Source organism: Schistocerca gregaria, chromosome 1 (genome assembly GCF_023897955.1).
Source record: "Schistocerca gregaria isolate iqSchGreg1 chromosome 1, iqSchGreg1.2, whole genome shotgun sequence".
Classification (NCBI taxonomy): Eukaryota; Metazoa; Arthropoda; class Insecta; order Orthoptera; family Acrididae; genus Schistocerca; species Schistocerca gregaria.
Window position 1 is genome coordinate 775,638,868 of NC_064920.1, and position 14,344 is coordinate 775,653,211.

The following is a 14,344-nucleotide window of genomic DNA, read 5'->3' on the forward strand; positions in this document are numbered from 1 at the left end:
TCTAGGCCAGGGAACCAGCCACATGTCAGTAGGCGGTAGGAAATAAATTTGTAGTTGAGTACCTGGGACTCGGTCGGACCTTTCTCCTGCCGGTCTATGAAAGAGCAACGTATGTGTAATTTCAAAAATTCCTTGTTCAGTAAAGCGAGATAATGATCACTCTGAAACTTAGACCCGTTTTACAGCCTTCCTTCTATGTTTCTGCTCTTGTCTACATGATGCATAATATTTATGGCTAACAAACGTTTTGTATGTCGTATCACGTTGACTGGTTTGAAGACTGTTTGCACAAGTCATAAGGAGACTCACGGTAATACGACTGTCAAATGTTACCAGAACATTTACATATATTGTTTACACTTCAAAGTTTACTAAATTAGGAGCCACTAAATTCGTTTCATAGCTTGAGTAAAATTTAGTCCTGCGTTGTAGGCAAGTAACTTCTTATAGAGCTCTACTAACAAAACTGCGGCTATGTCAAACTACTCACAACGTACCATCATGTATTCTTCTCTCATTTTTGTGGTTCTTCTGCTCATGTCTCTTAATTCACAATGTTGTTTTTATTTTTATTTCACCAACGATCACCTATGTCATTGAACCCTGAGATGTATCTTTCTTATTCTTCTTTATTCCGTATCTTCACAGGGTCAAAAGTGGCTCTGAGCACTATGGGACTTAACTTCTGAGGTCATGAGTCCCCTAGAACTTAGAACTACCTAAACCTAACTAACCTAAGGACATCACACACGTCCGTGCCCGAGGCAGGAGTCGAACCTGCGACCGTAGCGGTCGCTCGACTCCAGCCGGCTTCACGAGGTCGGCATGGTTTTTTGATTTGGCTATGTTAATGGTAGTGGGTGGCCGAATGCCCTTCTTGCTCCCCCTTCCCCACTTCCCCGTAGCCGGAATTTGTGTACCCCATCTGTCTGCGCCTAGTATTACGTTACGTAAAAGTGTGCTAACGTTTTCAAAATATTTGTGAATCGTGTAACAGAGGCAGAATGGGGATACTTGCCCGGTATTCGCCTAGTCAGATGTGGAAAATCGTCTAAAAACCACATCCGGACTGGCCAACATACTGGCCCTTCCTTTTCAGTCACCCAGGCGCATTCGATCCGGTTCCGTCGCTCCTTCCCGATTCCCAGCAGCGGCGTGCTAACACGAGTGGCTATCTGAACCTGTTATCCCTGTTAGTGTATAGATAGAATCTTTTACGTTCTCATTTCCATAACAGATAATTACCTCTGTTGACAGTTCTCGGTAATGGCATTTTCATAATTATTCAGTATGCAAGATTTGAATTCTTAATTTGTTGCTGTCCGTCTGAGGTGAATTTTATAGGTCAAGAGGGTTTCCACTGGTCTGACTATGATACGAGCTTGTTTACCTTCCCCATGGACATATTCAGATTTAGAACTGAATGGACGCTCGTGCACCTATTGTATTTTTCGACGTGTCTCCTGGGTAGTGCCTTATTGAGATATAGTATGACTGAAAGATCCTTCACGATCGCGAAATCGTCGTCTGACATGGTTGTAGTTCGCTAGACATGTAAACCGCTTCACAATCCTCTCTAATGTTGCTATAAATATTACGAACAATATTATTACTTCTCCCTGTAAGTACTGGGTTGCGCGTTTCTAAAGCGTGGGTCATCTGAATTCTAATTTGGGGCGTGGTTGAAAGGATTCTGTGATATTCTGTGTTCCTCATCTCCGGAAAGCACATTGTTTTGAGGCAGAACTCAGTAAGCATCAGTTACAGTTTAACTTTATTTTCAAATCATGTACGAGTAGTTGTTCCTGGCGACGAAGTGATACCAGAAGGAGCTGCGTAATTGTCTTTCTTTGTGTGGACGATGGTTTTTTCTTGGTAATATAAAAGTAATGAAACGTCAAAATTAAGGGGAATCTAAGTCTGCAGAAATCTGAAGAAAAGACACCGTTTAGCTGACAATATTTTAGGTATAAAAACCTAGGGAGTAGGCTCTATCCGATGGTCATGGAAATATTAATTTTGAAGTAGCTCCTCCAGATATATGTCTGTATTATATGTCCGTTTGAGAAGCGCTCAGAAATAATATTTTGCAAAAAACAACCATCACTTGTCACATAATGGGGAAGTGGCCTGTAACGACAATGATTTGTTATTACACTGAGATTGACCAGTTGTTTACCCGATAAATAATTGACGCCTTGTTTTGTCCACATAAACAGTTCCCCCATCAACCATGAACCATGCTGTTTGCTGGGGAGGCTTGCGTGCTTCGGCGATACAAATAGCTGTACCGTAGGTGCAACCACAACGGAGGGGTATCTATTGAGAGGACAGACAAACGTGTGATTCCTGAAGAGAGGGAGCAGCCTTTTCAGTAGTTGCAGGGACAAAAGTCTGTGAGTGAAACGTGGACGATATACAGTTTAGACAAGAAGAGAATAGAAGCTTTTGAGATGTAGTGCTACAGAAGAATGCTGAAGATTAGATGGAGAGAATTGGGGAAGAAAGAGATATGTGGCACAATCTGCCAGAAGAAGGGATCGGTTCGTGGGAGACATTTTGAGGCATCAAGGGATCACCAATTTAGTACTGGAAGGTAGGGTGGGGAGGGGGGAGGGAGGGGGTGATAAAAATCGTAGAGGGAGACCAAGAGATGAATAAAGTAAGCAGATTAAGAAGGATGTAGGTTGCTATAGTTACTCGGAGATGAAGAGGCTTGCACAGGGTAGAGTACTATGGAGAGCTGCTTCCAACCAGTCTTTGGACTGAAGACCACAACAACAGTAAACAGCAGAATCGCACAGTCTAGCGTTGATCAATAGCTCGTCCATTGATTAGAGTATAGGACCTATTTTTATCTCGAGGCGAACCTCTACACACTTAGCGACTCAACACGAAAGTGAATTTTATCCTTGAAGGATCTAGGTGAAATCCTTGGCTATAGTTCAGAAGCCATAAATTCTTTTGAGACTAACTACATAAATATTTGCCTGAACTGGAAGCTGCCATTGGCATGTTCCTGAAGACAATGACAATGATATAAACTGTAAATGCACTCGTCTGAAGGCGGGAGTGGGAATAAAAGTTTCTCTATAGTGTCTGTGTATCAACGAAACAGAGCTGTTAACGAACAATCGTAATTTTCTCGTGATCCATTATACTCGTAATATAATAAACTATGTCGATCATGCAACCGAGACGAGGTGTATGTAGGGACAAATGTTTTAGTGATGCCTTTGCGTCGCTAATACTTTACTCTTTCACCGTTGATAAGAGTACCACTGTCATCAAGGTATACGGTGCACACAGTTCGTGTTGTGGAGAAACTACCTTGTTGTTTTGGTGTAGTCTTTGTTCAACAGATTAACGTTGTGTCAGAGGTACATATAATCGGTGTATATTCCGCGGATTAAACTCTGGAAGCTTCCAGCTCCCCTGTTTCCGGACAAATTCTGGGAAAAGTAACTCCTTTTGAACGTCACACTTTCACCGTTCTTTGTTGACATCGAGAACGGAAGTGTGATCAGCAATCATGATTTCACTTTTTCCAGAAGTAATGTGTTATCTGCCAAAGAAAAAGTTTACTATATTGTCGTCGAGTGAACTGCAACACAGTTAGGCTGTTTATGTACAAAAAACTTCCACAGCTTTTACGACGGAGCAAAAGCAAAGAGAGTGAAAAAAATGACCTTTTTGTGTTTTCATATCGACGATAACTTTAACTGGTAAGTTGTGACGCATTCAATTTATTCGGTGTTTTTCTTTCACTGGTGACCTACAGGACATTGACACTTGAGCAACAAGAAATCGTTACTCAAATGAAACAAAACTGACTTATGGACCTGTGGGCCTGGCTCATAAAAAGACAACTGTTAAGTGTTTTTTCAAGCAACCATGACAACCCGCTATAGTCATACTAAACTATCCGTTGATATTTATTGTCAACAATTAATATCCAATTTGACAGTAATAGTGACATTCAGAAACACACTAGCAAAGTACAACATTCTTCAGTGATTGTGAATCTGCTTGAGTCTGCAGTAGCGATTATCTCTGCAGAACTGTTCCATAATCTGTCTTGTATTGTTGACGGTAAATGTAATCATGACTATACGGTAAAATATGACAATAATAAAACAACTATCATCAAGTAAATTTATAACAAAGAATCAGTGGCCCATTTTAATAAAGGTACTGCATTTGATCGATTTAGTAGTTCAGCAGCAGTTCCTCAAAGAAGCGTACATTATATATTGCGATCTATAAACAGAAAGAAAATGCCTCTCGGCCAGTAGAGATGTATGTTAATGTGCAGTCTCCTTGAAAATTCTTTCCATACCACCTATGAGTTCTTGGAACAATAAAAATAGTAAAGTAAGTTGTATGTCTGCAAATAGTTATCCAGCACTATAAATATACTGTTTTAATAAAGACGTGAAGCTATTATACAAATGACCTGTTCCACTGCACAGCACGTCCTACGAATGTGCTGCATGATAAATCTAATTAGTCACTTGTAAGTAATAAGTACTTGTAACCCACAAACTAAGCATCCATTCAATCGCAACGCCTTAATCATGTGGAGAGCGCACCGTGAGCAGGTTAAGTGCTTTGCATAATTCAATTAACGACCTGGTAGATAAACAAATTGCAAAGAGCACGAGTTGAAAACACTCGAAGGAAGCAATGTTTACAGTAGTAAGCGACGACCCAAGCCATTCGGTTAGGTTCACTTAGCTTAATCTGTTTCTAATGGTTTTAATAACATCGAGACGTTGATCTATGACCAAACAAGATCATAGTTACAGGACATTGTGGGTAGTCAACAACTGTTGGCAAGACTGGGTCAATCACCCTGTTGTTCGTTGACAGCAGTTTAAGGAGATGCAGGTCGTACACAGCTTTCTCACACTTCTGCAGTAGTGTTTATAAGATGTGCGCAAAAATCTGTGATATGAAAAGAAAACTAAGTCCTCTTCTAGAAGAAGATATCTGCATCATGCCATGTGGGATCACAACGGGTTAACATGGTGAACGTCTTGTGTTGAAACCCATGTTCCACTGATCAGCAACATTTTAGTATAACTGTGAACTCTCTCTCTCTCTCTCTCTCTCTCTCTCTCTCTCTCTCTCTCTGTGTGTGTGTGTGTGTGTGTGTGTGTGTGTGCGTGCGTATAGCTCCTCAAACTGACCGTATGACGTGGAAATTTGTTCCTTGGTATAGTGTTTCAGCATTTCACAAGTATAATCGTTTTGTTACTATCATTACATTATTCTAAAGCTTTGTGCTATGAACATGCAGCATACAGCCAACACCAAGCTACAAATATGAAAAACTTTAGTTTCGTTGTTATTGTGAATCAAGAAAATAATCCGAGAAATTTTCAAGGAAATTACAAGTGTTCCGAGAATACTACGTAGCAACTGCGGTTTTGTGTCCACCACAAGGCCGTAGCAGGAATTTCGTCAAAGAAGCGAAGGGGTGTGGGTTGGGGGAGGTGGGGGTGGGGGGGGGGGCGTTGATCAGATTGATTAAGAGGAGATTATAAAGACTCATGATTTTTATGTATTCTTAAAATTTTCATAAACAGCGATACATCATTTTTTTTTTTAGAAAATGAGCTCAGAGTTTTCATTAAGCAGTGACAATCTCGTTGGTTAGGAGTACAGTATTTTGGAAAAGCACTTTCTCAGTGCAGTTGCTCCAATCTCCCTTCATCTTCCAAGCAAATTTTATACTCCTTCTTTCAGGCTGGATTTGAGCTGAGGAAGAGAGCAAGTTTTTGGGACACCGTGATTATTAGCAAGACTGCTTTTGGAACAAAGAAAAAAGTCTCTGTACGACAGGTGAGCTACAACAACTTTTGATGGCGAAAATACAATGTTTGGTTAAAATAACAGGCTAGATCACAATGATATTTACTTTCTGTGGTCAGTTTCGACTTCCACTTAAAATTAATATCACTAGTGATTTAGACTGTTATTTTAACCAAATTACAGCACGAGATCGCTGTTCTCCTACGGACAATGTTGTCCAAATTTATGGAAAATGCAAATGATCTGGAATTATTCAGTCTTACACTTCCCAAAATTTCATCTTTAAGCATGCATCTATCACGCCTTGCATGGTAGAAAGATCATTTTCTGCACAAGAGAATGTCCTGGCAAACAAATGGGTGAGTCTAAATGAGGAGAATTCGGATTATTATTTAGTTATCATATGACTTTTAGTGCCGGGAGTCTCTGAAAAGATGCTCGGCTCGCCTTCGGTGCAACTCTTTCCATTTATACAGAGGGGCTGCATCTTTAAGTGAACTGGAATTTATCAGGAAAGATAGGTTTTTGGAAGGAGTTGAGTGTGGCCCAAGGCAGGGGACCAACCGCGACGTTCACCTAAACTGAAGTTAAGAAACCACAGTAAACCATTTTCAAGGTTGCCAACAGATGGATTCATACCGCCTCACCTTCCGAGACAAGCAATTGCTAGCCCGGCGGCTCAACGGGCAGAGCTACCCAAAGTCGTTGGATAATTTGGAAAAACTGTTGTTGTACATCGTTTTAAAATAAAATTCATAACAAGAAAAGGCTGACTTTTGATCTGGAATGTTTTTGCTTTAATTGTGCATGTTTAGTCATTTGATATCACATGAACGCATGCATATTTTAAGGTTTAATTGCTCATGGAACTGCTGGCTTCAGTTATCATAGTGCTACAAGAGAGTAAATGGATTCTGGACGAAAGGCCGAGCCGGCTGGTGTGGCCGAGCGGTTCTAGGCGCTTCAGTCTGAAACCGCATGACCGCTGCGGTCGCAGGTTCGAATCCTGCCTTGGGCATGAATGTGTGTGATGTCCTTAGGTTAGTTAGATTTAAGTAGTTCTAAGTTCTAGGGGACTGATTACCTCAGATGTTAAGTCCGATAATGCTAAGAGCAATTTGAACCATTTTCGAAAGGGGGAAGGGGACATGCAAGGCGCAGTCAGCTCCGACGAATTCGAGTAGCCCACTGCAAAAATCTTTTAGAAACCGACGAACAATAGAACGTTCCGTCATCACATACCCCTTCTGTTCTTCAGAAAACCCCTCCTCATTATTCCGCATCGGAACTGGTTTTCATAATTATCACCCAGGTGACCAGATTGGGCGATATTTTGCCATTTGGGATACTAATGATAGTATACTGAGCAAATGTTTTACAGAAATACAACCACCGCTTTTTGGATGATATTTTTCTTGATTAAGGCGATATTTGGGCGACACAGACAAATCCAAGTGCAGTGATTTTTATGTAAAATACTAAATGAGCAACCCCAAACTTCTACCAGTCTGCAAATAACGACTCCTGTGCTAACATTAAAGAGCTGTAGGTATGTCATTAGACTGTTATAGTAGTGCCCACGTATTGTTTACATATCGTAACGGAAATGGAAGAATCAAAATCGGTTTTCTCTTCTTTCTTATCACAAAGTTAGCTACTCGAAGTATCGTCTGCCACACACCGTCAGGTGGCTTGCGGAGTATGGATGTAGATGAAGATGTAGATATAGATAGAAACAAGCACAACAACACATAGCACAAAAACAATAAACACCATCACTTACATTAAATTCAACTGCAAGTAAGAACTGAACTAAATACTAAAAGAACAACTGAGCTCAAGCAAGGCCACCAAATTGGTCTGGAGTAAAATTGCGAATCGAAGTATCGTCTGCCACACACCGTCAGGTGGCTTGCGGAGTATGGATGTAGATGAAGATGTAGATATAGATAGAAACAAGCACAACAACACATAGCACAAAAACAATAAACACCATCACTTACATTAAATTCAACTGCAAGTAAGAACTGAACTAAATACTAAAAGAACAACTGAGCTCAAGCAAGGCCACCAAATTGGTCTGGCGTAAAATTGCGATGGGTGATAGCTGATAGTTCTATGGATGTAAAGATAGTCTAAATCTGTCATTAGCCTTGCTGATTGTCCATAGTGCATACCCCTTATCCGCTGTATGATTGAAAATCAAAATCTCTTTGTTTCACTACACGGCAGCTAGATCATCTGTAATTTCATTTTTGTGATGGGGGCTGTGGAGTGACCGAGCGTTTCGAGGCGCAATGTCACGGATTGCGCAGCCCCTCCCGTCGGAGGTTCGAGTCTTCCCTCGGGCATGGGCGAGTGTATTGTTCTAAGCATAAGTTAGTTTAAGTAGTGTGTAAGTCTAGGGGCTGATGACCTCAGCAGTTTGGTCCCTTAGGAATTCACACACATTAGAACACTTAGTGATGGCGGGCGGGGCGGGGGGGGGGGGGGGGGGGGGGGGAAGGATCCGGATTCCCTGGAACACGCAGCCTACCCCCCCCCCCCCCCTAAGCATTCCCAGCCTTCCCCCTCCCATCCCAACCCCCGCCGCCCCTGCCTCTTTGTCTACGTCCTTGAATACCATCTCGAATTAACCTTCTGCACCGCGTCAGAAACATAAAGGTTATGGCTCTGAGCACTATGGGACTTAACTTCTGAGGTCATCAGTCCCCTAGAACTTAGAACTACTTAAACCTAACTAACGGAAGGACATCACTCACATCCATGCCCGAGGCAGGATTCGAACCTGCGACCGTAGCAGCAGTGTGGTTCTAGACTGAAGCGCCTAGAACTGCTTGGCCACTCTGGCTGGCGACTGGTAGTCATTCGATTATTGGAGTATATTTAAATTCAGTAAACGAAACGAAGAGATATGATGGAATTATGCCATTTCGGAAGCGAAGCAGATAAAGAAGGAAAATGTAATAAGATCATAGTAGCAAGATTTACAATCCAGTCTCATTGATACGACCACCGCCTATACTCGACGTCAACGTGTAAGAACCATTCAGAAACGGCAAGTGGCAGCACTAGCAGTGGAAAGTGTACACAGGAAGTCAGAGGGACGCGGAAAACAGTGCAGTCGTTGTGATGAGGAAATGGAGAGTTTTACCTGACGTCCAAAAGGGCACGATCATTGGCCTTCGGGCTAAGGGCGGAAGCATATCCGAAACGATTAAGTTCATAAACTGTGGATGCCGCCATAGTTAACGTACACAGTGCATGAAAAATTACGCTATTCGAAACCGGCGCGTGGGCAAGTGTGGTGCACCACGGGCCATAGATGCCAGGGGTGAACGAGGCTGCAGAGATGCGTACGGGTAAAAAAACATGCAACTGGAACTATTGACCAACCCAACGAGCCAAGAGGCTACCAGGAGGGTCTCCTCAACAACAGTTCAGCGAACATTGCTGTGTATGGGCCTCCGCTCCAGGCTCAAATGGTTCAAATGGCTCTAAGCACTATGCGACTTAACATCCAAGGTCATCAGTCCCCGAGACTTAGAACTACTTAAACCTAACTAACCTAAGGACATCACACACGTCCATGTCCAAGGCAGGATTCGAACCTGCGACCGTAGCAGCAGGGCGGTTCTGGACTGAAGCGCCTAGAACCGCTCGGGCACAGTGACTGGCTCCGCTGCAGGCGCCTGGGTCATTCACCCATAATGACTGCTGCTCATCGGCGGCGAAGATTGGAATTTGCAACTCGTATTGCAACGAGACGTCCTCTGAGTGGCGACAGGTAATTTTTTCAGATGCATCACGCTTTATGCTGTATCGGGCAGTTGGCTGTTGCTGTGTGTGGTGAAACGTCCGAAAGCAAACACCTGCCACAATCGCTGGGGCGTTATGGTCTGCATGGTCTCGTCATTCTGAAAGGCACAGTGGATTAACAAAAGATGGAAATGCCGTGAGGCTAGGGCCTCCCGTCGGGTATACCGTTCGCCTGGTGCAAGTCTTTCGAGTTGACGCCACTTCGGCCACTTGCGTGTCGATGGGATGAAATGATGATTATAAGGACAACACAACACCCAGTCCCTGAGCGGAGAAAATCTCCGATCCAGTCGGGAATCGAAGCTGGGCCGTTAGGTATGACAGTCCGTCCCGCTGAAAACTCAACTTCCAGGGGTGGACAACACAAGATGCATCTATTATTGGGTACCATATCCACCCTTCAGGCAGTTTATTTTTCGTTAGCACGAAAGCATCTATCAGCAGGACAATGCAATGTGTTATACAGGTCGACGTGTACGTGCGTGGGCGAAGAGCACCAGAATGAGTTTATCATATTCCATCAAACTCCCAGGATCTAAAGCCAATGTAAAATCTGTGTACCACCTCGATCGGACTGTTCGCTACATGGATCATCAATTGAGAAACCAAGCGCAGATGGGGACGGCACTGGAGTAGGCTTGGCTCCCCCTGCACGTCTCGCGGCAGTACGTGCAGGAAAAGGTGGTTATTCAGGTTTTTTACAGATGGTCATATTAATGTGACTCTGCGGTGTACAAAAAGAAACAGCAACTAACATCAGAAAGTAAACAGCTTGAGATCAGCAAAAGATTCGTGAGAAGCTATGTTCAAACAATGTGTCGAAAAATGAGAATAGTGAACACAGAACTGATTAGAAGTCTTTGAAATGTGGTTTTCTAGGATGTAAGGTGTCAGGCAAATCCAACACCTTCCATGAAAACCCTGACATGATAAGCAAACCCAGTAGTATGTCACATAGCTCCAAATAAATCGTGACAGTAAATTAACCAAAGTAATACGAGTAACGAGTGAGCAAATGGAATACCATAGACTAACACAAGAATGCCTAAATGCATGTCGTACCTTCCCACCGTGAGACCGACGCAGCTCCAAGGGGAGAAACGAGAACAGAAGCCGAGAGCAGAACCGTTTTAAGCTAGAAGGCCCTACGACAAGGGACGGACTGGACAGCTAACCACTAGGGCACACCACCTGCAGTTTTAGCGTGAGACTTTTTCGCGTCTCAGGTACGTCAAGGACCACCCCCCAGCCCATGTTAAAAGCTACAGCCCTCCAGAAAAACAGTATAGATCTTACGATAAAACAAAAAGGGCCACTACCACCCACAATTTTTAGCGTGAGACTTTTTCGCGTCTCTGTTACATTAGGACCATCCCCCAGCCCATGTTAAAAGCTAGAGCACTCCAGAAAAACAGTATAAATCTTACGATAACGCTAAAAGGACCACACCAGCTGCAGGTTTTAGCGGTAGACTTTTTCGCGTCCCTGTTACGTTGCAAACTTTAAAAACATTGCCCCACCACGAAAAGTATAACGTTTCTCATTGGATAGACTGAATTTTTGTAGGAGGAGCTTAAGGTTAACATTGAGACCCTCATTGGTCAGATTAAAACACAGCCAGATAGTTTTTTTTTAAACCAACTTCGGTAAATTGTAGTAAGGAGAAGTTAGGGGGAAGTTGCTTCCGAGATGGCGAGGCGCGCGGAGCTGTGCTGCCCGCTGCCGCCCTGACGCTGCCTGAACACCGACAAGGTAATAAACGCGCGCGATGCCGCATTTTTGAGCGCATAATGCTTCACTCAGAACTGCAGGAGTCTAATCTGTTACACACCCTTTTTGCGTAATACTAGTGTCGATCGTCAATTAAAGCCCATGGTGTTCACATTTGCCACTTGAAGTAAAAATCTGAAACGCGATGATTTTTCTGTTATATAGTTATTGAGAAGCCACACCAGCCACTGTAATTTACGACAAGTTAGATAAGTAATTAAAGATAATTGAGGGTCACTGTAGACCATTTTGATAGTTTTCTCTTTTGTGAAACTTAAATTAAACCTAGATTATAGATGTGAGATAGCATAGGTCATACTTCGATCGATTGTAGAACTTGGAAATCCATTCAGGGAATATTTGTTCACATTTTTGTTGAACGCAGTTGGTTTTTACCATCCTGTATTAAAACATTTCCTTTTATCAATAGTGCAATTTATAAACGATGTTTTGTGAGTAGAATAAAATTTACAATGGTAAACTTAACTGCTTTTTCGACGTTATTTTACCAGCTAACTAAAAATAGGAAAGCCTTGAACCCCTTCCACTAAATTTAGTTAGTATTAAGATTCTTTTACAGGGACTGCAGTGGACCTGACGCTGAAATCATTAAGTATTTGGTTATATCATCGCTAGTGTCACTGAACTCTTCTGAATTCTACATGTCATGTGTGGTCTGGCGTCTCCTTACCAGCAACAGGTCCGAGGTTCAAACTAGTCAATTCCCTTAAAAACACGCTCAGAGCGTCGTTGCGCGAAAGTGGTAGGGAGACACGATATAGAACAAACAGACACCACCATGAATGTTTAGAAGGAGACTTCTGAAGATTAGACAGATTGATCGATTACAGAATAACAATGTGGAAGAGTAAAAATACGTAACAAAGGATATAGTTAACCTAAGAGAGAATGGTTGCACTTAACGTAAGGACAGGGGCCGTTGCAGAAAGCGGTAGGTGAAGGGACGGTGAAGAGGAAAGAATTGTAGGGAGAGGTCTAAATTCGAGTTAAGGCAGATCGTTGATGACAGTGTGGATGCTGTAGTTATGCTGAAATAAGGAGGATATCTGGAAAACTACAGGATCTGAGAACTGTATCAAATCACCGGAACAGCGATAACAACAAACTGCTCTAAATCTTTATCCTTTTGTCATCAATGTTTCGGACGCTTATCAATAATTAGGAAATCACCACTACCTCTATACTCGCCAAGTAGTCTCTGTTAACATACAACTTCTCCCATCATAGATTTATTGCAGTTATTGGACACCGAATTTATTTCTTTAATTTTGCTGAATGTTACCTAAAGCGGCCCGAACACGATTAAATAATTTGTCGAACTTTGCTGTATCTGACAAATATTTATATGAATACGGCGTTGTCTGACGTGTTTGTCAGATATAGAGTATGTTTAATAGCTCTATCAATTCCCACAACGGTAATGGTGTTGCGTCCATGCCAGCCGTATGGGCAGTTAGTAGGAAGAGGTAAAGAAGAAAATCAACATTTCAAGCACAACTTTTGAACGGGAATGCAATAAAATAGAATTGAAAAACGTCGAAGCTCTCCGGTTCTTCCACGAACAATATACTCGTAGCTTATTTTCCCTACGCTGTGGTATTTTAATGAACTGTCGTTAGAGGAGCAACAAGAACAGAAGAAATTTTCGCTTCTTTTTTAATGTAACTCACTCACTAAAAGTTTGATTGTCCATTCAGAAAAAGTAGTAACCATCAGATTCTGAGTGTAACACTCGTATTTGCTTTAGCAGATTTTTATGGGTATATCTCTCTCTCAATTTCAACCATTCTCTCGAGCAGTGTCTTGTTTTCTTTTCCTGCTTAATACACAGTGCTAAATTTAATGTAAGAAACGTTTCGTCCGCAGTCTCACTAGCGTGAAACTACATCACAACATCAACATTATCTTCACACGTGAAGTTAAACTGACAAACTTTGTCGGTAAGTGTAATAGTGTGTTTGACACATCCGTGAATAGAGAGAGAGAAGCAAATTTGACAACCGCTTGATCATCTACGGGCCACTTAATAGAGTGCTTCGGAGTGACTTATTTATTTACTCGCAGCACCGGAACCGCAGTCTATACTGAATCTCGTAATATCTTACACTCTCGTCATCTAATAATGTACGTACTCCTTTCTGAAATATTTTAAGTAGCGTCTGTCAGACAGTCGATACGGCTCCTTCGGCGGAGGTGCCGATGAGACGCTATCGCACTGGACAAGGCACTTGACAGAGATACCACACACAATCCGCGCAAAAGGAGATGTAACGTTTTCTGCTGGCGACTATGTGACAGTACATCAGTGTTTTTTCTTAAGGTATGTCTAACCGCCTAGTTTGTAACTGTGAGTTCCATACCATGTCATGTTGTCTCCTGACTGTCTGTCATACTCCCACTTTTCTTGTTTCCACATACTCTCGCCATCTTCTACGTATGTGAGCCGGCCGAATTGGCCGAGCGGCTCTAGGCGCTTCAGTCTGGAACTGCGCGACCGCTACGGTCGCAGGTTCGAATCCTGCCTCGGTCATGGATGTGTGTGATGTCCTTAGGTTGGTTAGGTTTAAGTAGTTATAAGTTCTAGGGGACTGATGACCTTAGATGTTAAGCCCCCATAGCACTCAGAGCCATTTGAACCATTTTTTGTCACTCCTTTCAGTTAAAATCTCTTTGTTGTCTTCTTCTACTAAGCCAATAGATGGCTGGAATATTTTGATTAGTTTTCGATCTCTTCGCCACTTAGCCTTCTGGTCGCACTCAGATTCCCTTTTGCCCTCGTACGACTTTCATCTGCCAGTTTCAGTAACTCTTCTCGGAGTCGACATATTCTTATTCGCTCTTTGATCTGAAGAACGATTGTCTGAGCTGACGTTTTAACTATTGTTTTAGGATTTTTCCATAAATCGTTAATATGACT